At 39.4% G+C, this 22,707-nt stretch overlaps 2 long non-coding RNA genes across 2 annotated transcripts in view; one reads left to right on the forward strand and one right to left on the reverse strand.

The window, feature by feature from the left end:
• LOC127489155 (uncharacterized) overlaps positions 1 to 22,707 on the reverse strand; it is a 477,275-nt gene that overhangs the window by 302,096 nt on the left and 152,472 nt on the right. The window lies entirely within an intron of this gene.
• The window catches only part of LOC138846856 (uncharacterized), a 29,772-nt gene continuing 14,393 nt past the window's right edge, over positions 7,329 to 22,707 (forward strand). The window contains exons 1-2 of the long non-coding RNA XR_011384365.1: positions 7,329 to 9,870; positions 11,350 to 20,867. This is a non-coding gene — a long non-coding RNA (uncharacterized lncRNA). The remainder of the gene's footprint in view (positions 9,871 to 11,349; positions 20,868 to 22,707) is intronic.

Below are 22,707 nucleotides of genomic sequence, written 5' to 3' on the forward strand. Positions count from 1 at the left end.
GGCCAGGCCCCGGTGCCCTCCTTGCCATCCAGGTCCAGGCCCAGCTCACCTCCTTGCCTTCAGGGCCAGGCCCTGCTCCCCTCCTCACTCTCCATGGTCCTTCTCTGCTCCCCTCCTCACCCTCCAGGGCCAGGCCCTGCTCCCCTCCTCGCCCTCTCAGGCTGGACCCTGCTCCCCTTGTTGCCCTCCAGTGTGGAACCCCACTTCCCTCCTCGCCCTCCAGGATCCGGCCCCACTCCCACACTTGCCCTCCAGGGCCTGGGCCCTTCTCCCATCCTCGCCCTCCAGGGCCTGACCCTGCTCCCCTAGCCTCCCTTCAGTGCGGGACCCCACTTCCCTCCATGCCCTCCAGGGCCTGCCCCTGCTCCCTCTAATATTTCTAAAACCTACAATGAAGTTGATTTCTGAACTCTGGAAAATTGAAATTGTGTTAAGTAAAATGCAGATCATGCATTGGGGAGATCATGTGCATTTGGTCATAAAGTTTATAATCACTGTCTAGTTATAGTGGAGAGTGAACATGATGCATACAACTATGGTAAAGTCTGAACGCCTGAATCTAACACCGAACTGTACATGTAGTGTTAATGACCATGCTAAATTCTAACAGCATTTGAATCACTAGAAATATTGAAAAGCACCCAAATATTTATAAACCTCGCATCTGTATTCACAGTAATGATGCTAAAAGTACAATGTGTAACATTTCCCAGTACGCGTTTATATGCATTTCCATTTCACAAACACACATGAATGCACACACATACAAATCATAGAAGCTTAGGGGTTCAGAAACAAATATTTATGGACTTTAGGCCTTCATTATAATTTATTGACAATTGAAAATAACCAAGTTTAATACTAATTTATATGTGTTGACATTTTTGTAACTTTGAACCCACTATGCTTTCCAGCATGATTAGCAAGCCAACGTCTGCTACATCTTCAAAGGGACTCTTAAAAATCAAAAGTTTACAGTGGTGCTTAAAACAATCAATACAAAGTAGGTGGTTCTGAGAATGTCTATAAATAGTGTCAATTGCTTGGCTTCCATTACATTTGATTGTTCTCCAAGCAGTGTGGGAACAGGGTATAAACTGCCCACTTTCAGTTAAAATAACTAAAATTGATTAATCGGTGTAATGCTAGTTTTTTTTTGTGGGGGATATACAATATATATTTTAAGTATGTTCTCTCAAATTAGTGAATATAAGTATGTATTTCCTAAAAATCAGAACTTAATCCAAAACAGGACATGATTTGGGGACATGAATTTTATTAGATGTTGCATTATATTAGATTTTTGTAGAATGGCAAATATTTTATTTATAGCTACCAACTCATAAAACATTTGTTGTGGAACAGTGTTTGTCTATATGCCTGGCATTGTAGAATGACAGGTACACAGTGCACTTAACAAATTGAAAGTTAAACTCTAAGTTACATCTTACTCAAACTGATTGTGCATCATATTGTAATTTTTCCTAGATATTCCATCATTGTGTGTTACTATTCATTTCTCTGTTACTGAGTTGTCTATTTTAGTATTTTCTTTAGAGTAGAAAAAAATACTCTGTTGAATCTCAAAGATTAAGGATAATCTTGAACAATTTAAAAGTCTCAAAACTATAGAATCTATTTCTTGGAGTAGTAGATTAATTTTGGGGTAAGAACGCTTCGAAATGAAGATGCTTTATTGTTGAAAGCCATCAATAAATGAAAGGAAGAATGTAAATAAAAAAGGGGAATATTTTCCAGTTCTGTGTAAATCTCTAAAATATTTGAAAAGGAAAACCATTAAGTGCAAGATATGACAATATATGTTTTCCTTCAGATTAGAAATTTGATGCTAAATATTTAACATTTAATCTTTATTTAATAGTAACTATGAATGGAGGCCATTATGTTGACACCCTGTAAGCTGATTTCTACTCTTAAACTGAAAAAAAAAAACAAAACATGTTTTGTTCATTACCCCTTTTCCCTCTGTGCTTGAAAACATTGGCTTTTATCACAACACTGGAAGTATATCGAAGCCAGGAGCCAGGAGCCTCCTCCAGGTCTCCCACGTGGGTGCAGGGGCCCAAGGACTTGAGCTGTCTTCTACTGCTTTCCTAGGCCATAGCAGAGAGCTGGATTGGAAGTGGAGCAGCCAGGACTCAAACCGGTGCCCCTATTGAAACCTTAAGTTTTAGCCTTCCCAATAAAAATAAATCTCAGCATCATTTAAAATGTTGGCTACTGCCATTGAGTGAACACAATGAAATTTGACAAAACGCTTTACTTGGGTGTAAGATACCATTCTCTGAATCAGGTTTTATGATTACCTAAGTCATTTTTCATCCTTGTTTTATGAATATAAACATCGATACATTTTCTTAGCTTCAGATTTTGAACATTCCAGTGATGTAGCTCCTGCTAACAAAGTGCCTGAATATTTTTGACACCTCATAGCCTTTTAATGTGTCATATCTGGTCATGTACACATGGGATCTATTATAAGTTAGAGATAGTTTCCATAAATAGAATAATATTTTGGATAACCACTGATGAATTGAAGAATCTATTTCCTCTTCAAATTTTTTTTTTATTTTAAGGCAATTTTGTGAAATTGAATTTTACCTATAGTTTTATTTGTCTTTGTGTCCAGGTAAAGTAATAAATAAAGTAGCTCCAATTATACCAAGCACCTGCATATGTTTCTAGCTCTACCGTTTGAGGTAAGTCAGCTTGAGCATGTCCCGAATTGCACATCTCTTCCCTTTCTTATTCCCACTCTTATATTTAACAGTGATCACTTTTCAGTTAAGTTTCAGCACTTAAGAAGAATTGTGTATTGATTACAGTATTCAACCAAAAGTATTAAGTAGAACAAACAAACAAAAATACTAAGAGGGATAACATATCAAGTTGCTCATCAACAGTCAGGGTGAGGGCTGATCAAGTCACCGTTTCTCATAGTGTTCATTTCACTTTAACAGGTTTCCTTTTTGGTGCTCAGTTAGTTGTCACCTATCAAGGAGAACAAGTGGTATTTCTAGTCTGAATTCCAGAATTGCCAGTCAGGTAGCTGACAAGCAGAAGGAGTTCCTAAAGGAGATTTGAAGCACTTTTAGCAGGACAGTGGGGATAAAGCGTTCATCTTGGATTTGCGGAGAGTCAACGTAGAGAATTTTGAGGGGGTGCAGCATCTCTCCCATGAAAACATCTGGGCCTGCGGGGTTTCCAGCCATACATTGTGCAATGAAACTGCCCCAACAAAGGGCATGAAGATGTGGGAAGCAGGAGGACTATTCACTTGTGAATTTTTTTAAATAAAGGTTAGTTGGGAATTAATTGAGATTGCTCTGTAAGCCTTGTGTGGTGGAAAAGGCATTATTACTATTGAACATTAGCAAAGATATCCCTGGGTGCAATTATGTTAGAATATATGAGTTGAGATTGCTTATTAAAAGTATGGAAATGTAGAAAAATGTAAATGATTAGATTCAGGATATTTTAGAAGCCCAGGAAAGAAGTATGTATATATGGTACAGCACTAAACCAAACAATTAAGTGTATAGGCAACTCATTATTTGTTAGAGGTTTTGGAACAGAAAAAAATCCAAACCAAATATAATTTGCAGTAAAGTTTTATTGGCTGTGTAGAAAAAAGGGGCAGGAAAACATTTTAGTCTTTTTAGGTGAGTGAAATTTATTCCTACTGTGGGGAGCAGCCCGGACTGGACTGAGTTACTGGAATTAAGACTTATTCTATGCATCTGCTCTCCCACAATATGGCGCTGGGAGAGAAGTAAACAGCTTCCGCACAGCTGCCTCCAGTTCAACCAATAAACTGTAGGACTTGCTCCTGATTGGAGAGCAGCGTACTGTGGGCAGCCGAGTTGGGATTGGCGGAGGAGGACTATAAAGGAGGAGAGAGACGGCATGCACGGAGGAACATGTAAGGGGAACATCTGAGGGAACGCCTGTGCAGCCCCCGAGAGAGCCGGCCGGCGGTGTGCCGCTCCCCTGTGGAAGTGGGGAATGTGGCCAGGGGGAACTGCCCTTCCACGGAGGTGGAAGGGATAGTAGCCAACCCGGGAAGAACCAGCAGCAAACCCGGGGAGGGCCGAGCAGACGAAAGAACAGCGCAGGGTCCTGTGTCGTTCCTCCATGAAGAGGGGGAGCGACACCTACTCTTCCCGGAATGTTGGACTCTCTGCTGGACTTCAGCTCATTCCTGACTTCATGATGGCTTGTCAGCATCACCATTCCCTGTCTAGTCTTCAGGGCCCATGGTCCCCTAGATCGGATGCCTGTACTTTTGCCATCCCCCTTCCTCTCTGTTGTGACAACACTTTTTCAGCCCACAAACAACTGCCTCTCTCAGCTTGTCATTCATTCAAGGTCCCGCGAGGCCTTAACCTATCATTCTGGAATCTGTTTTTCATCACTCCCTTCTGTATTTTGTACTCCAGATACTGTTTTATGCCTCCTGCTCATGTTTTTTGCTTTTATTTTTCTTGTCACCTGGAAAGCCCTTTTCTGCCACTGTAGAGGCTCTGTCCTTTCTTTAAGAGCTGTGGTACACCTGATCTGCTCATGAAAGCTTTTCATGATTCCCCAGTTGTATGTGCCCTTTTCTTCTTTGATGACCAATGGATGTTTGCATCTCTCTTCAGTCACAAATCAGTACTTTGATGTTACTAGATATTTATGAACTTATTTTTATTCTTGTTCATGATTTGCCCTCCTGTACCACCCCCGCTTCCCATACCCCCAACACCCCACCTTCCACCCAACACAAGCCCACTACTTCCATAAGCTACTTAATTAAGTCACATGGTATATTATTTACTCATCAGTTTCCTAGTGAGGAACAGAATACCTCCCACTGCAAATATTCAATAAACACGGGTTGAGTGGAAGTCACATGGTAAGTAACATGTTGACAATGGCGAATTGTGGAAGACATGGGGATGAATCCTAGAGGAGATCAGCCCAGGGAGCAGTTGCCATGCTTAAGGAAAGAGTACAAGGAAACAAAGATGGGGAAGCCCAGGAGCAGCGGATGCTTGGGGGACTCAAGGAGTTGTGAGAGCCCTGCCCAGAGCCCAGGGCAGTTGTGCCTTAGTGAGTGAATGACCTGGCTGCCCACACTTGGGCAATGCCTCATCACCAGCTAGGCCTTGCTGCTGCCTTTTTATACCTCTGCTGGCAAGGGGGTGCCTGAGGAAAAGGGAATTCCCTTGGTAAGTAGACTGCAGACCCAAAGCTTCCCACTTCCCGTGAATGACTCATCACTTTGAGAGGTTCTTAACAAAGGACCCTTGATTGGGGTCCCAGAGTACCAGGGAATTAATGCAGGAGCACTTTCCTGCATCTCAGTTCAGAGAAACTTTTTTCCAAACTCATTTCTATTTCTGGCAGTAATTTTTCAGTTTGGGAACTGTAGTTCCAGGCAAAATAAACTATTGTCTCAGGTCTGTATTTTTCCTGAAAAACCATGGCATTTCTATGGAATGTGGAGACAATTTTATGTAAGACTTTGAGAGTGACAATGAAGGACCCAGATCAGTTCTCTGGCCTGACCTGCCTGCCTCTGTCCCAGTAAGGATGATGCAGCTTCCAAAAAAAAGGGGCACAATCCCTCCTGCAAAGGCTGGTGATGTGATTTCTCCTTCTTTCTCCAATTATTGTCCCTGTGTAGCTGGCTCCATTTTAAACAAAGCGATCCCCACATCTGGAGTGCATGGCTCAAACTTGTCTTTTTATTCAACTAAAGAATGCTAATAAAGCTTTCTTTTCAAAGTAGCTGTTTTTAATATGAATACTCATTAGTTATGCAGTTAATAATAATTCAGAGAAGCAAGTATTACACTAAGTCCTAATGGCTTCTTAAATATTACAATCATATTGATATATAAATATAATGCTATTATGACATAATTAATATTAATTTTTAAAATAAATAGTGGACATCATTAAGGAAGGATTTGAATGCCACAGGAGTATCTCTAGCCTGATGCAATCAACAAAGTAATAGTCATAATTTTGAAGACTAGATTCCCTTACTTCAACAAGTGAGTAAAAGACATTCTTCTGATATTATTCTGCTTCCATTAGTTGAGTTTGTCTTATGAGCCCTTCAAAACAGTTTGTAAAATGATAAGTTCAAAAATAAAAGAATTCTGAAGTCATTTCTTTATAAGATGAGCTAATGCACTCATGGTAATCCTAGGAAAATTGATTATTTTCTTGAAGTTGATTAAAATTTAAAAGTCTTATGTTGTATTAAATGGTTATCTCTTAAATTGAGAAATTTACATTCTAGACATTTTGGGAAAGTAATGAAATTTTTCATAACTTGTTGTTGGCTCCTACAGTTAGAAAGTTCCGCTAATATGTAAGGACTGTTCACAGAAGCTTTAGTTTCCTGTTCCATAAAATTGAGCTTCCTCTCTTTACCTTTTGGAACCTAGAATATGATCCTTGAGGATTTTCATGAATATGTAAGATTGCTAAGGAAAGGAAATAGTGTAACATGAGAAGACAAAGCAATAGTACCATCAAAGTAGACCCTTGCCTTTTGAGCTTAGCTGTAGAATTTACTAAAATCTGTTTATGGCCTGCATGTCTGGACTATCTTACCATTTAATTTTTTTTTTTAATTTTTCACAGGCAGAGTTAGAAAGTGAGAGAGAGAGAGAGAGACAGAGAGAAAGGTCTAACTTCCGTTGGTTCATCCCCCCAAATGGCTGTTCCGGCTGGCACACTGTGCTGATCCAAAGCCAGGAGCCAGGTGCCTCCTCCTGGTCTCCTATGCAGGTGCAGGGTCCAAGCACTTGGGCCATCCTCCACTGCCTTCCCGGGCCACAGCAGAGAGCTGGACTGGAAGAGGACTAGAAAGCGGTGCCCCAACTGGGACTAGAACCTGGGGTGCCGGCACCACAGGAGGAGGATTAGCCTAGTGAGCCATGGTGCCAGCCTTACCATTAATCTTTAAAGTACAGGATGTCTTTGAGACACTGTCCTGATGAGCTCATGAGGCAAACTTACATTATAGGTAAATATTATCATTGAGAATGTTCTTCCAACACCCACTCTGTGTATGTTTGAGTGTTAAAGATTTATGAGAATTGCATGATTATTCATTTTTCTGAACAGAAATCTATGTTTCTCCTAATTTGAAAAAAAACTTTTTTCTTATAACAAATTAAATACCTATATTAAGGCTTTCCCCTGAAATATTGAATTTTATTTGTGAATATTAAAGTGTAAGCTTTACCTATGATTTATTTATTGTGATAAATACATATGCTATATTTATTTTTCAATGCATATGCATTTAAACCCAGTGGATATGTGGATAATACTATATAAGAATTTCATTTAATGTGGCAAATACATTTTGAAGTAAGCACTTGAACACAGTGAATATAGTAATTGAGAATAATGGAATATAAAGAGAAAACACCATTGAAATAAATTACTACCTTCAAAAGGAAGGATGGACACAGATTGGCTAACTTGTTCATCATTTTTTCATATTCTGGACTTTAGTTGTATGTCAGTGTGATTTTTTTAAGTGAAAAATCCTGGCAACCTTGCCAAATTTGTTATTAGATATAATTTTGAATTATACAACTCTTCATTATAAAACCTTATCATGTTCCATGCAGTACTCTTTTTTCATGTGACATTGTTTTATAGCTAAGTATATAACAGAGCTCTTTCAAAATAAAGGCATTAAAATATAATCAAGTAAGGAACAGTATCTCTAACACTCCAGGCCTTCACTGCCATGAACTTTACCAAGTTTGACATACCTCCTCACACTTAAGTCTTCTGTGTTGTAGAGGAGCCTCTCCCTCAATTGAGGGATAGTATATTCCAGAGTAGAAGGAGTTGGTTGTGTAAGTATATGAGAGAGATGCGAATAGAGAACGGATGTCACTTAATCTAATATAAGAGTTGGAATAAAGTACAACCGTGTTGTGAAAATATGTTTTCAATATGCCATAGACACTTCTCAGATGACATTCCATATTTATTTATGGGACAGCTTGTAAAGTGATTGCCTGGATATTATCACATTTGGCCATTTAAGGAATCTATGAAGCTGGCAATATATAGAAAATAGAGGGATTACAACTGTTAGGTAGCAAACAAAATGACAAGGCTGTTGCCATTTTCATTCCCATAGCTATCACCACACAATAGAGCTGCAGGGCAGATTAATTATGCTGTGTGGCTACTAACAGGGAGTTTAATCATAAAAACATTCTTATTCATGTTTAGTGTTTTGCAGTAGGGAAGATTCCCCTTGATATTGTAATTAATATTAGGTATAAAGTAGGAAAACTTATCTTTAGGAATGCCACAGTACATGCGTAGAAACACACAAAACTTGACTACTCAAAAATACCCATGCACACTACCCAGAAGACAAGATGTGTTTGTGTATTCCTGTGGCAACTTCCCTTCTGTTCACCCCATGTAAGACAGCTCTTTTCTAGAGAGCAGGTACTTGTACGCTTCAGCTACATTGTACAGTGCTTCAAAGTGTGGTCAAGTGAGATTTGAGCAAGGCTTCTTTTGAGTTGAGTCTTGCCAATTTGGATTCTCTATTACTTCCAAAGCTGAGTTGCCAATCCCTTAAGTAACACCAGTGTAGAATTATTATAAATGATTCCAATATCTATCCTGAAAGAAACATGTTCTTACAATCAGGAGAAATGTGTAGTTTCTTCCCACTGGTGTGAAACCATTTCTCTACTTTTACATTCTAATATTGAGATCTCAAAGGGAAGTTCTTTGTGCTATAATTTTTTCTATGCTTTGGGATGGACATATCTATTATTTAATTTAAAGAACAAAACATTTGGATGTGGTGATCATTGCTGGATATCCCAATAATCTATGAGTAGCAATTGTTAATGCATGTACACTTGTGTTACATATGATTGAAAAGAAATATATTTCACTATGTACAACAGTGCTGAGGATTTTCTTTGTATACCATGGCTTCAGCAGAGCAATTTATATATTTCAATGGGTTCTTTGTCAGATCAACACAGCAAGAAATATAAATAATGAATCAGAAAAATGTTCTGAGCATTACAGTTGAACTTTAGAATACCACTCTATGTGGAGGGTGGGACTTATGCCCCAAGATGGAGACCCACCATGGGAACTTCCACCCTCATAGTAAGATGGGCAACAGACTCCACCCCAAGGTGGTGGCCCCCATGACCAACCACATACTACATGGCTGATTAATAGAGCAATGTATATTAAATCATATTTTATTATATTAGCTTGTTACTTTCACCTCTGAGCTGGATTTTATTATGTTAGTTTGTTGTTTTCACCTCTGAATGAGATTTTACAATGTTATTTCCTTATTTTTCTCTCTGAGTGTGATTTTATACATTAAGCTCTATAATAGGTATAGTACTGAGATGTCACATTAAGTGTTAAGGTAGATGATCAGAGATATAACTGGGCCAAAGCTTAGCCCTATTTACCTCCTGTCTCCCCAGGTTACAAGGTGATTTTAAAAGAATTTATTTATTTATTTGACAGGTAGAGTTACAAACAGTGAGAGAGTCAGACAGAATGGTCTTCCATCCAATGGTTCACCTCCCAAATGGCCACAACAGCTGGAGCTACACTGATCCAAAGCCAGGAGTCAGGTGCCTCCTCCTGGTCTCCCATGCAGTGCAAGGGCCCAAGCACCTGGGCCATCCTCCATTGCTTTTTCTGGGCCACAGCAGAGAGCTGGACTGGAAGAGGAGCAACCAGGACTAGACCTGGTGTCCATATGGGATGCTGGCTCCGCAGGCAAAGGATTAGCCTAGTGCACCACAGCGCTGGCCCCACAAGGTGATTTAGCTATGGATAGTTCTACATCTGCTCCTTTGGAGACTCCATGACAGATCTACACTTAATAATTGGGAGGCCCTTCGACTAGAAGGATTAAGAAATTATAGCTAATACAATGTATCCATGTAATATGCTTAAGAATAAAATAATTAAGCTCATGAAGACCTGTGTCTGTTTTTATTTTCTCAGGTCCTACAGAGACTGTAAAGCTGTATAGCTCTGCATACATTCCTACAGACTTACTTCTAAGGGTACAGTTTAAAACTTGATATGGGATCGCAAATCCCCTCGGGCTAGATGGTAATGCTAACATCTTAAGTTTTAAAGTGATCCTGTCTATAAGATTAAGTATTAACTTCTAATAGTAAATAAAATTAAAGAGGAGTGAATGCTCCAATATGGGAGGGAGTCCTTACAGCAGACTCATAGAGTGGCAATCTCCTTAAGTAACACTCAGTGACCTCAGAATCACCCCTGAAGGCATTCTGGTCTGGCTAGAAAGCCCACAAGAGCATTTCAGGCATGGAAATCCAGGGCACTCGTGGAAAAAGTGTCCCTATGTGGAGAACCTCTCTGGGTGAGAACCCAGTGGAAAGGAGTGGTCATCAAAGTAGAATGTACTTTTCTCCCGAGGGAGGAGAGGACTTCCACTTTGCTTATGGCCTTGTCTGAATACTGATGGAGTTTGTGAAACTCAAAAGGCTTCCATGGCCTAGGCAGCTTATGTCAAGAGCCTCGGGTGATCACTGATGTCACACATAAGAGTGTTAATTGTTAAATTAACAACAGGAATCACTGTGTACTAACTTCCCATGTAGGACCTCTGTTCTCAAAAGAGCTACAGTATTAACATTAATGGTAAAACTTAACTCCAAAAATTTACTTTGTGCTATTGTGTGATATTATGCATCATAAGTTCTAGTTGTGGCTAAGTGTCAAGCTCCAATGCCTGTATTCTTAGGTATTTATTTAAAGTTTATTAAGTGCCTCAAATGTAAAATCTTGGATACATGTCTTTCTGTGAAATTTCTGTCTCATATGTTTTAACATAGGGTCAGCTATTTAAAGGCAGCTGAGGAGATTTCTGAGAATGATGAAATTCTGTGGAATTTGGATTCCAAGATTTGAATTCCAAGCTTTTGTATACAGCTTTAAAGAGGCCCTGATGCAGACTCTGTACTGAAAAGTGTAGCTACAAAAGTTGTTATGGATTCCAGGATTTGGATTCTAAGCCTTGTGTTTGCTTAAAAAGCCTCTGACATAGACACAATGTGCTGGGCATGGGAGCTACAAAAGCTGTTCCAAGGAATCAAGGCGTTTTTAACAAAAACTCCAACATTAACAATTCCTGAGCAAACCATTCATAAGATTCTCTTCAGATCAGTTTCAGCTTAAATGAAAGGGATCTTACCAGGTGATATTGAGCATGACTACCTCCATTAAATTAGGATTAAACTTCTGCCTCTTAAATATTCACAGGTGAATGCGAAAGACATGCCTGATTATTCCTGTAAGCCAATCAGAGACCTTAGTACCTCTTCAAAGCAATAAGATAAGTAAAGTTTTGCCTTTGTCACATCAAGACTGCTGTACCTTAAGGCAAAAATGCTGTACCTGCATTTCTTCATTATCTCTGGGAACTGTTATTGAGAATAAAGCTACCTAATGAGTTATTCTATTATAATTCTCTATACTCAAGCTAAATGGGTTATAATCTACATAAGGGTAACTTATCACTACCCACTCTCTGGGAATCTGAAAAATATGTTGTTTTCATCTTAAGGGGCACCCCACTTATAATTTTTGTTCCAGTTTTGTTTATGCTAGTCAGCAAACTTTTATGTTTCAGAACTCAACTTCTGGGAGTAACTGACCATGCAGGGGACACAGACATTGGCAATGACCAAGACTGCTCCCACTCACAAAACGAATTTGTTAGATAGGCTATGCGGAGAATTCCAGACCCATAGGCAGAGCCTGCACTATGCCCCCATAAGCAGGAAGCATTTACAGAAGAGATAATTCTACACGTATCAACTTCCCTTAGGATTAAGGGATGAAGTCTCTGAGGGGGAAATGAAGTAGACAGGCATACAGGTTAAAATTGATTAGGCTTGTGAGCTGGAAGACCATGCCTTTGCCACACCCCTGTGTGACCTCATGCCCCTACCTGGCCACATCTGAGCACCCACTGGCCAATCAGGTTAATTAGCCACTCTCCTTTGATAATGGATTAAAAATCTGTGACATAGTGTGTCTATCCCCCCTTTTATTCCTTTTTGTCACCGTGGCCTCTTGCCAGTGGGGGGCTGGCTGTAGCCCTGTGCCTTCAGGGTGTTAGGGTCAGAAAAAGCCCACTGCCCGAGGAACGACTCCAAGAGACTTTTCTCTCATGCAACCAGCAAAGGGTTAAAGATTTATTGATCCAACATGTTGGGGCTCTCTGAACATACAAGGACAGAGGAGCCCCGAGGAACTACAGCATACTGTTTATAAAGGCAAAAACCGCAAAATCGGGAGGGGGGAGAGAATACACGGTTGCTAAGCGGTTGCTAATATCTTACAATCAGCAATTATGATCTTAAGACATAGACAAATCACATCTTCATTATTAGCTCAGGTAACCCAGGTGCAACCTTTTTTATTTTTAAGCTTGAGCAATCATGCTAGGGGGTTTTTGTGCATTGCCAAGGGTGATGTAGTGCACTGCTATTGTCTGACTATTTGAGATCATAGTTTCAGACCAGTCTCACGGTGTGTGGGGGGGTGCTTTCCCAGAATGGAGTGTCAAGTGCTCCAAAATGGAGTCCCTACTGTCAAGGTGCTACTTCACTCTGTTTTATTTTCACAGCTGCACCAGGAAGGTTTAAACCTGTAAGCTTAAGCTTAACTTTTTACACCCGCACATATACAATTTTAACTCTTCACAGGGCACATGGCCTTCGGGCCAAGCTGCCCTATGCTTCCTGGCCTGGATGCTCTTCCACGTGGCTGGTTCCTGGTACTTGGTGTGAACGCAGATCTATCTCTCTCCTAGAAATAAAGCCCTCACTCTCCTATGCATCTTTCACACTAAATAAAAGCTTAAAATGTAAAAAAAAAAATAGAATACCACTCTAAATACTAGTGTCTGATCATTAACATCACTTGTGAAAGAAGTAACCCTATTCTCTTAGACTCATCAAACTTCTCTCTTAACGTGTTCTCACTATCCAACATTGTATGACAGCTTTTGAACACCAGGATTTCATTTTTTTTGAAACAGTAAAGTGTTGCAGTCTTGAGTGTGCTGGAACAGGTTAATAGGGGCTTCAGGTAGCCAGTTGTTAAATTTTCTGGAAGTTCAAGAGCTGTTTGATGTCATCTTAGCTTTCAGCTTTGAAATTCCCTGTGTGCAGGGAACATGTTTCATGGAACGTGGCCAATTGTACAAGTCAGAGCAATTTCCCCATTCTGCACCACACAAATTAGTTTTAAATAAAGAGGATTCTGAAATTTCTTTAGTGAGTGATGATCAAAATTCTAGAAGTGTTTTTATGTATGTACCAAAAAACTTGCATACATTTGACTACATTCATCTGTGACAAATGATGATTCAATTTAAAACATTTAAAATATTTAAACTATAAATCTGAGAGGATTTCAAAGGGTTCATGGAAAATGGAATTAAAGTGTAATTTTATTTTGGGGTACAAAAGATTTGGAGCTATGCATGTTGGAAATCTTTAAAGTTCATGAAAATTGCATATTATTTAAAAAGTGTATATAGTTTTTATTTTATTTATTTATTTATTTATTTTGACAGGCAGAGTGGACAGTGAGAGAGAGAGACAGAGAGAAAGGTCTTTCTTTTGCTGTTGATTCACCCTCCAATGGCCACCGTGGCTGGCACGCTGTGGCCGGTGCACTGCACTGATCCGATGGCAGGAGCCAGGTACTTCTCCTGGTCTCCCATGGGGTGCAGGGCCCAAGTACTTGGGCCATCCTCCACTGCACTCCCTGGACACAGCAGAAAGCTGGCCTGGAAGAGGGGCAACTGGAACAGAATCCGGCGCCCTGACTGGGACTAGAACCCGGTGTGCCGGCGCCGCAAGGCGGAGGATTAGCCTACTGAGCCGCGGCGCCGGCCAAAAGTGTATATAGTTTTAAAAGTTCTTCACACTGACATAAACTTATCTTTTTAAAAAACATTTATTTGAGAGGTAGAGGTGTTTATATCAATATATTTAAATTACACTAGGTAGCAATGACAAACATTCAAGTTTATTTTGTATACAATGATTAACAACAAAATTTCTTTTCATATTTCTCTATAGCTAAGGCTGCTCAGAAAGATATTTTAAATATAGTGAGTTTCAAATGTAGGCTTACTTTCTTCAGATTAGGAAGTTATCATGCATTTAAAATAAATGCTACTGAACATAAATTACAAAGAAAGAGTACATTTTCAGATTATACTTTTACTTTTTTTTTAAAGATTTATACATTTACTTGAGAAGCAGAGTTACAGAGAGAGAGGTCTTCCATTGCTGGTTCACTCCCCAAATGCCTGTAATGGCTGGAGATGGGCAGATCCGAAGCCAGGAGCTTCTTCCAGGTCTCCCATGCAAGTGCAGAGGCCCAAGCACTTGGGCCATCTTCTGCTGCCTTCCCAGGCCACAGAGAGCTTGATTGGAAGTGGAGCAGCTGGGATATGAACTGGTGTTTTGGGATGCTGGTGCTGCAGAAGGAGACTGTGTCACAACCCCACAAACTTATCTTTTAATTTCATTCTCCCTGAATTATTTGCACACATACATAAAATATATATAAACATTTTTTAGTTTGACTTACTTTGAAAGTAGATGACAATGTCATTAAATTATATTTAAAAACTGACATGCTTCAGTTTGAGGCGTTTTTAGTAACAGAGCTATAAAAAGATATTATGAGAGAAATAAAAGCACTCAGACCTGCTAAAACACTTTTATTTCTTAAAAAGCAAGCATACTTAACCCTAACTGATGGGCCAAAGGAATTCTGAGCACAGCCAAGTTTTTAAAAATATGTATTAGTAGAAAGAGCATCACCTCCTTTATAAAATGAATTTCATTTTTTAAGAAAAGAAAGATGCATTTTACTAAATGCTACATGTCAAGTGACAGTGAAGTGATTTAAGTGGAATTAAAATACCAGTAAATGTGTCAGTAAAAATTTCAGTTGAGGGGCCAGCATTTTGGTGCGATAGGTTAGGCTGCCACCTGCAAAGCCTGCATTCCATTTGAAGCCCAGTTCGAGTCATGGCTGCTCTTCTTCCAGTCCAGCTCCCTGCTAATGTGCCTTAGAAAACAGCAAAAGACAGCCCAAGTCCTTGGGTCCTGCCTGCTCCCCACATGGGAAGCTTGGATGGAGTTCCAGGCTCTTAGCTTTGGTCTGGCCCAACCATTGAGGGGAGTGAACCATTTCCTGAGTGAATCAGCAGATGGAAGATGTCTTTTTCCTTATCTTTCCCTCTCTCTATGTCACTCTACCTTTCAAAAAAACTAAGGTAAATCCTTAAAAATTGTTTTCAGTTAATTAAATCTCACTCATGGTACATTTTATTTGATATTGTCAATAGTAAGTGTTATTACTAAACTTATTTTCTCTCTCCCACATTTGTACTTTAAATTCTCTCAATTTTCTGCTTGCAACAATCATGCATGGATTCTATAGATTAGGAATCTGAACTTGAAAAGAGAATTGGCTTAGAAGACCATGGAAGCGGCAAATTGCAATGATTTTCAACTCAAGTCTTCAGGTGTCAAACCTTCTGCAATTTTCCCCAAGTCATTCTTCTTTTCTGAATCTGTAAATGTTTTAAGCAAAAATATGCCCATTACAAACTGATTTTAACCAGAGTTCTGGTTAATCAGTGCAAAACTTTAAAAGCATGTGCGGCTACTAAGATTTATTTTCTACTCTGACAGTTATTGCCATATGAAACAAATGATGTGCTTCACTCGTGTTTCTGTGTGCTGTGTGTATGCAAGGGTAGGGATGCTGGTAAATAACATTTAGGAACAAATCATGTCCCTTTTTGAGAGTGCCAGCTTACATGTTAAGTACAAGAAAAATATACAATCCCAGTTCATTTCCCCCCTCAGTGTAATGAAATGCTATCTTCTATCTAGTATATAATTCTAAAAACTTATCAAATATTTCAAAAGTTATGAGCCATGATATATGACATATGAAAAAATCAAAGTATAGGTTTGGATGGAGTGCCTTGATCCAATACACAATCAGTACCCTTGGATTATCTGCAAGGTGAAATCTTCAGATTCACATAAACTTACTTACATTCACATAAACTTACTCATATGCCATTTGGGAGAAATTAGAAGTAGGTGTAGAAATTTTTTTGTATCTAATCTAAAATTTGGCTTTTAAAAATATATCAGATTTCAGTTAAAGCTACTGTCCTAGAAAATTTGTTTACCATAATATTCAGTTTAGTCTCTGAAATGCATACATAATAACAGAATTAAAATTCCTGTTTAAAATTTTTATTTATTTGTTTATTTGAAAGGTAAAGAGAAAGAGACTTACCATTTGTTGATACACTTACAAATGCCTACAGTAGCCATGGCTGGATCAAACCAAATTCTCAAGTTAGGAATTTAAACTCCATCTCCCATGTAGGAGACAGGGCCCCAAGCACATGGGACTGCCTCCCAGCATAGGAGTCAGAAGAAGCTGAAATTGGAGGCAGCGCCAGGTCTTGAACTCAAGCCCTCCAATATGCAATGTGGGTGTCCCAAGCAGCTTCTTAACTGCTTAACAAAATACCCACTTCATGGTATTATCATTGCTATTTCCCATAAATTGATTTAGCAAAGAAAAAGGTTATGTATCCCAAAGTATTAACCCTTAACGCATGATAGCTTGATAGTACCCCAAGGACTACTATTTATAATTATTTATGGTTAATTTTAGGTGACTTGTATCCAAAACTTGATTGTAAGGTACTTCTAGGTAGGTAGTATATCATATTTATCTGTGTATTTTATAGTACATTGTACAGCAAACTACTCATGATTGTCACATGTCACATACGTCACATATCACACTTTCACCATAGGGTACATGCTATGTGTACACATTTCTAAAAGGGACTATAGTATCAAATGGTATTTAAAAGATACTTTATTTTTGAGTTTCCTATTTCAGCAAGATAGTCAATTCCCCATTCCCACTTTTCCACACACATAAGCCAATCCTATACTCACTGCCTTTCATAGCCTCTTTTGTTCAAGAAATGCACTAGGATCAGTGCCTCTGACCTCACCTTCTCCTTCCTCTTCTAGAAAGGCATTTATGCACCACATGAAAGCCTCTTCTGCTGTTATTCATAATCATTGCTACTGTATCCATTCTGCCTTCACCAGTCTTGTTACCAACCTTCTTTGCTTGTGTACTCTACACAGGCTAGGCCAGCAATTCTTCACATTTTACACTCAGAAATTTGTTGATGATAATTTCATTCCTCTCATAGGATCTCACATTCAGTATTTTTTTTTGATAAGCAGAGTTAGAGAGAGAGAGAGAGAATGGTCTTCTTTCCATTGGTTCACCCCCTAGATGGCTGCTATGGCCGGCACGCTGCACCTGTCTAAAGCCAGGAGCAAGGTACTTCCTCCTAGTCTCCCATGTAGGTCCAGGGCCCAAGGACTTGGGCCATCCTCCACTGCCTTCCCAGGCCACAGCAGAGAGCTGGACTGGAAGAGGAGCAACCAGGACAGAATCCAGCACCCCAACTGGGACTAGAACCCGGGGTGCTGGCACCGCAGGCAGAGGATTAGCCTAGTGAGCCACAGCACTGGCCTCAGTATGTTTTCTAAGTAAATGTCACTTAATGTTTTCTTCTCTCTCTCTCTCCTCCCTCCTGCACACAGCCTCTCCCTACATAAAGTAATAGAAAGAATGATAAAGAAGACAATGGAGATATGATTTACACAGTTTGGGAAGAGGAAGCCTTTCTTTGTCATTTGCATGTTATTTTTCTCAAACATGTTTACATCAGAGCTTCCCTGTTATTTGAGGAAATCATTATGTTGCACAACAAATTGACTTTATTAGAGAGCACTGACTTTCTCTTTGGCTGATTTTACTTTTTTGGAAAGCAAGTACTACTTACTCAATGTGAACAGGATTCTATCTGTGAAGGGTATTTAAGCAGTGTCCTACAAATGGAACTTCTATGATTTTTGACTTCTCATATTGGGGAAGTCCTTTTAGAAAAGCAATCAGAAATGTGTTGCAGAAGATTCACCCAAAGACTATGATCTTTCTTGCCAGTGCGACTGCAATAGGGAATGATCACAAGGCATTTCTTTCCAGCAGCAGATGCAAGCAAACTGCTGTATAATACATGAGCTGGAAACTCAGGTTGTCTCAGATTTTAAGATTATTTTTATATCATTGCTTTTATGTATTGTTTATTTTTATAATTTACAGTTTCTACTGTGAAGGCAAGTCAAATAAATAGGTAGATTATTGACTTTTAATCATCCAGAAATAAAAAATACCTGAGCTATTTGCTTCTCAAACCCTCCAAATGAAGAAAATTATACATCCTAGTAAATAATAAAGGCATAATATTTTAAAGAATGGGCTAAGGAATGTTTTTAGTAAATTTTGTCTTGATTAAAATCATTTAAGAGTACAAGTTATAGTATTTTGTATGTTCTAACATTTAGGCATGATGTGATTCTTCTTAGTAAATCCATGTATCTGTTTACTGGGACTCTTTAAAGGAGAGAAACACACACACACATCCTGACATACATACTCTCACACTCATACACATTCATATACACAGTCACCCATACTTACACACTTACACACACACCCTCACACACACACTCATATACATGCTCACCCATACTTACACAGTCACACACATATCACACGCATACTCTCACAGTCACACATACACACTCACTCATACACACACTCACCCATACACACACTCACTCATACTTAGTCACTCACACACAATTATACTATCTGATATTAGTTAATTGGGCAGACTAGGATTAGTTATATTTCATCAAACTTTCCAAAAAAACCTTTCAGAGGGAAAAAATTCATCTCTGGATGCCACTGGGCCTTGGAAATCATAGCTACACCTTCTGTTTCATTGTGGGCTGGCAGAAAATAACATACAGCTCCTTGTAGGAGCTCAGCTATTTTTCACTGTGAATTAGAACACACTTATCCATTGTGTGAATTCTTTTTTTTTTTTTTGACAGGCAGAGTGGACAGTGAGAGAGAGAGAGACAGAGAGAAAGGTCTTCCTTTGCTGTTGGTTCACCCTCCAATGGCCACCATGGCTGGCATGCTGCAGCTGGTGCACCATGCTGATCCGATGGCAGGAGCCAGGTATTTCTCCTGGTCTCCCATGGGGTGCAGGGCCCAAGGACTTGGGCCATCCTCCACTGCACTCCCAGGCCACAGCAGAGAGCTGGCCTGGAAGAGGGGCAACTGGGACAGAATCCGGCACCCTGATCGGGACTAGAACCCGGTATGCTGGCCCCGCAAGGTGGAGGATTAGCCTAGTGAGCCGCGGCGCCGGCCCCATTGTGTGAATTCTAAACTTCTTACATTTTAGACTGAGCTCCATTTTAAGAACAAATTTTTCCTATTTTTTAAAAATGTTTTCTAATTCTTCATTGTATTAAATGTATTATTTCCAAATACTAAGGCCTTAGGCTACAGTCCTCTCTTAAAGGTTAGAGTTTACAATTAATTATTGAATCCTACAATATGTGGGCATTTATCTAAATGATTTACTTAATTTAACCATCTTCACATGAATTCTGGGTTAAAGGTCAGGAAACGAAGGAAGTAGGGTTGAACAAGCAGGTGAGCGGCAGAGGTTGTGCTCTTAACATCAGATGAATGTGGCTTCTTGGGTAACCAAGAGTCTGCTTGTGTGTCTTAGTTATCATAGCAATACTTAAGTTATCATAAAAATACTTAGTATCATAATTAAATAGAGGTATTTTCTAATTCTTCTATTTTTAATTTCAAAGATTTATTTATTTATTTGAAAGGCAGAGCTATATAGAGAGGGAGAGAAACTAGAAAAAGGGTCTTCCATCCACAGGTTTAATCCTTGAATGGCCACAATGGCCAGGGCTGAGCCAGGCTGAATTAAGAAGCCTGATCTCCATCTGGGTCTCCCACATGGCGGCAGGGACCCAAGTTCTTGGCTCTACTGCTTTCCAACAAGCTCCCTGCTAATTCTATTGGGAAAGCAGAAGAATGCAGATGGAGTTCTTGACTCTTGGCTTTGGTTGACCCAGCCCAAGACCTTTGTGGTCATTTGGGGAGTGAACCAGTGGGTGGAGGATCTCTCTCTCTGTCTCTCCTTCTCTATCACTTGCTCTGCCTTTTAAATAAATAAATAATGCTTAAAAATGGAGAATCATTCTGTTCATACTTAGACCTCAAGCCTGTGTGTTAAGAACTTACTAAATTTCATATCTAAAATTGTTTTCTAGAGAGGATTTTGTCCATCTTATTATAATATCGTATGATGAGTGGTTATTTACAGTTCATGTTTTGTAAGGAGAAAATTTGACACATCTCCAATTAGGTCATCAGTTGTTTGAAGGCAGATGGGAAAACCAAGGAATGTGTTGTGCATGATGGAGGTGAGAGTATTTTACTGCTTCTGCTCTCCATTTGTCCCAAGACTAGCACAGCACTTGGGAAAGCAGTAACTCAGCCATGATGAATACAGTAAATCACATGATTACATATATTTGAATGAATGAGTTGGTACTAATTTTTTTCAGATCCCAAGAAGGAAATTACAAGTCTGAAGTCAACAGCAAACCCTGGAAGGAAAGGACAGCATTTACCAAGAGCAAATCCAAGGACTAGAAGCAGAATTTGCCCATCACAACTATGTGACTAGACTGAGGAGATACAAGATAGCAGAGAATCTGGATCTCACCAAAAGACAGGTAAAGCTGGGCATTGCCAGGGATTGTTTTCATTGCTTTGGTTCAATAACCCTCTTGTACCATTTTTTAGATATCTGGACTCATTGTTCTTAATTATCAAAAGGAAGAAAGGTGTGCTATTTAATGATTAAGTATTTTTACCCAGCAAAATGAAAAAATCAAAAATCAGTGAGTGATTTTATGGGGGAAAAAACCCTACATTTATTGAGTTTAAAGAAGAATTCTGTGTTCTGCAATAACGTTCTTTCTGTATTTGTTGGTGGTGAGGAGGTGTGTGTGAAAATATTTATTTGACATAATGATGGAATGTGGTGAGGAATTTTGTATCCTTTCAAAATCTCCTATTTGGCATGTTAGAAAGTTGACAACCCCTGAGTAGTTTCCTGTATTGGTCAGAAAAGGGTATGTTATGTTGCGCTAACACATTAGCTTCCAAGCCTCAATGGCATGATACAAAAATGCTCATTTGCTCACTCTCCATACTGAGTCTCCTAAGTCCAGCTTCCAAATAAAAACTCCCAGCATGGTGGCTCTCTGGCATCTCCACACACAATGTCACTGGGAACCATGGAAGGTGAGAAGTCATTGCGAGTTCATGCACTGGCCCTTGAATGCTTGCATGGCCATGACCCGCATTAATGTTTCAGGTTCAGAAATCGTCAAATGGTGCAACATAGAGGAAATGATGGAATACAAGGGCACGTAGACCACTCATGAATATTTTTGTCCCATTACTCCAAATATTTTTGAAATTGTGCTGGTCTTGGTAATGCAAAATTCTGCTACTAACTCAGAGAACACTTTGGAATTATTAAAAATTTGCGGATCTCAAATAGTAAGACCTAAAGAGTACTATTACATTAATTTTGTATTAATTACTTCCTAGATCCCCTTCTTGAATTTTATTTGGATGACAAATGGTCTCCTCTTATGATGCTCCCAGCACACTCTTTGTAAGGGCTGTGACTTGCCCTGGGAGAATCTAGCCGACTTACGGTTACCAGTTGTTCAGCTTCAGATAAACATTCCTGAAAGTCAAATGCAAAGATCTTTATGGACAGTGCAGTTATTATTGGCACTTGGAGGGCTGGAGTCTCATTTCCTCTTTCACTGTACACACCTCCTCCGGGATCCCACTGGAACCAAGGAAATATCAACAGGGTGCAGACATACGAATGCATATCTTAGGCGAGCAAACTGTTCATCTAATTTCTTAAATCATCTTCTTTCCTCTGTTAATTTTACATCTCAACCCTGTTAGGTTACTTCTGGGTGGGGAAAATGCATAAGGAACACTTTCATGTGTTTTTATACATTGCCAGTTTGTGTTTTATTAATCATGACTAGTACTAACTTATGGAGCATAACATTTCCTTCCCTTGAACTTCACAAAGTTCCATCTATAAGTGTACAGCTTATGGCATGCAAGAAAGCCTGTTCCAAAATCTATATCATCAGACAATAGTTTCACTATGTTTTAATTTCTAAAAAATTGTTTACTTAAAAATTTATATACTTATTTGAGAGGCAGAGAGAAAGAGAGGGGGCATTTGTTTTATTGTTTTTTAATTTCTAAAAAATTATTATTTATTTACTTATTTGAGAGCAGAGAGTGAGAGAGAGAGGGGATACAGCTATTGCTTGCTCATACCCCAAGTGCACATGATGATCCTCGGCTCGGGGCTGAAGCTGGGAGCCAAGAATCCAATCCAGGTCTCCCTTGTGAGTAGTAAGGAACTCGTTGACTGAGGCTACCACAGTGGCATCCCAGGATCTATGTTAGCAGGAAGCTGGAGCCAGGAGCTGAGCTGAACCCAGCATGGAATGCAACCAACCAACA

Source organism: Oryctolagus cuniculus, chromosome 19 (genome assembly GCF_964237555.1).
Source record: "Oryctolagus cuniculus chromosome 19, mOryCun1.1, whole genome shotgun sequence".
NCBI lineage: Eukaryota > Metazoa > Chordata > Mammalia > Lagomorpha > Leporidae > Oryctolagus > Oryctolagus cuniculus.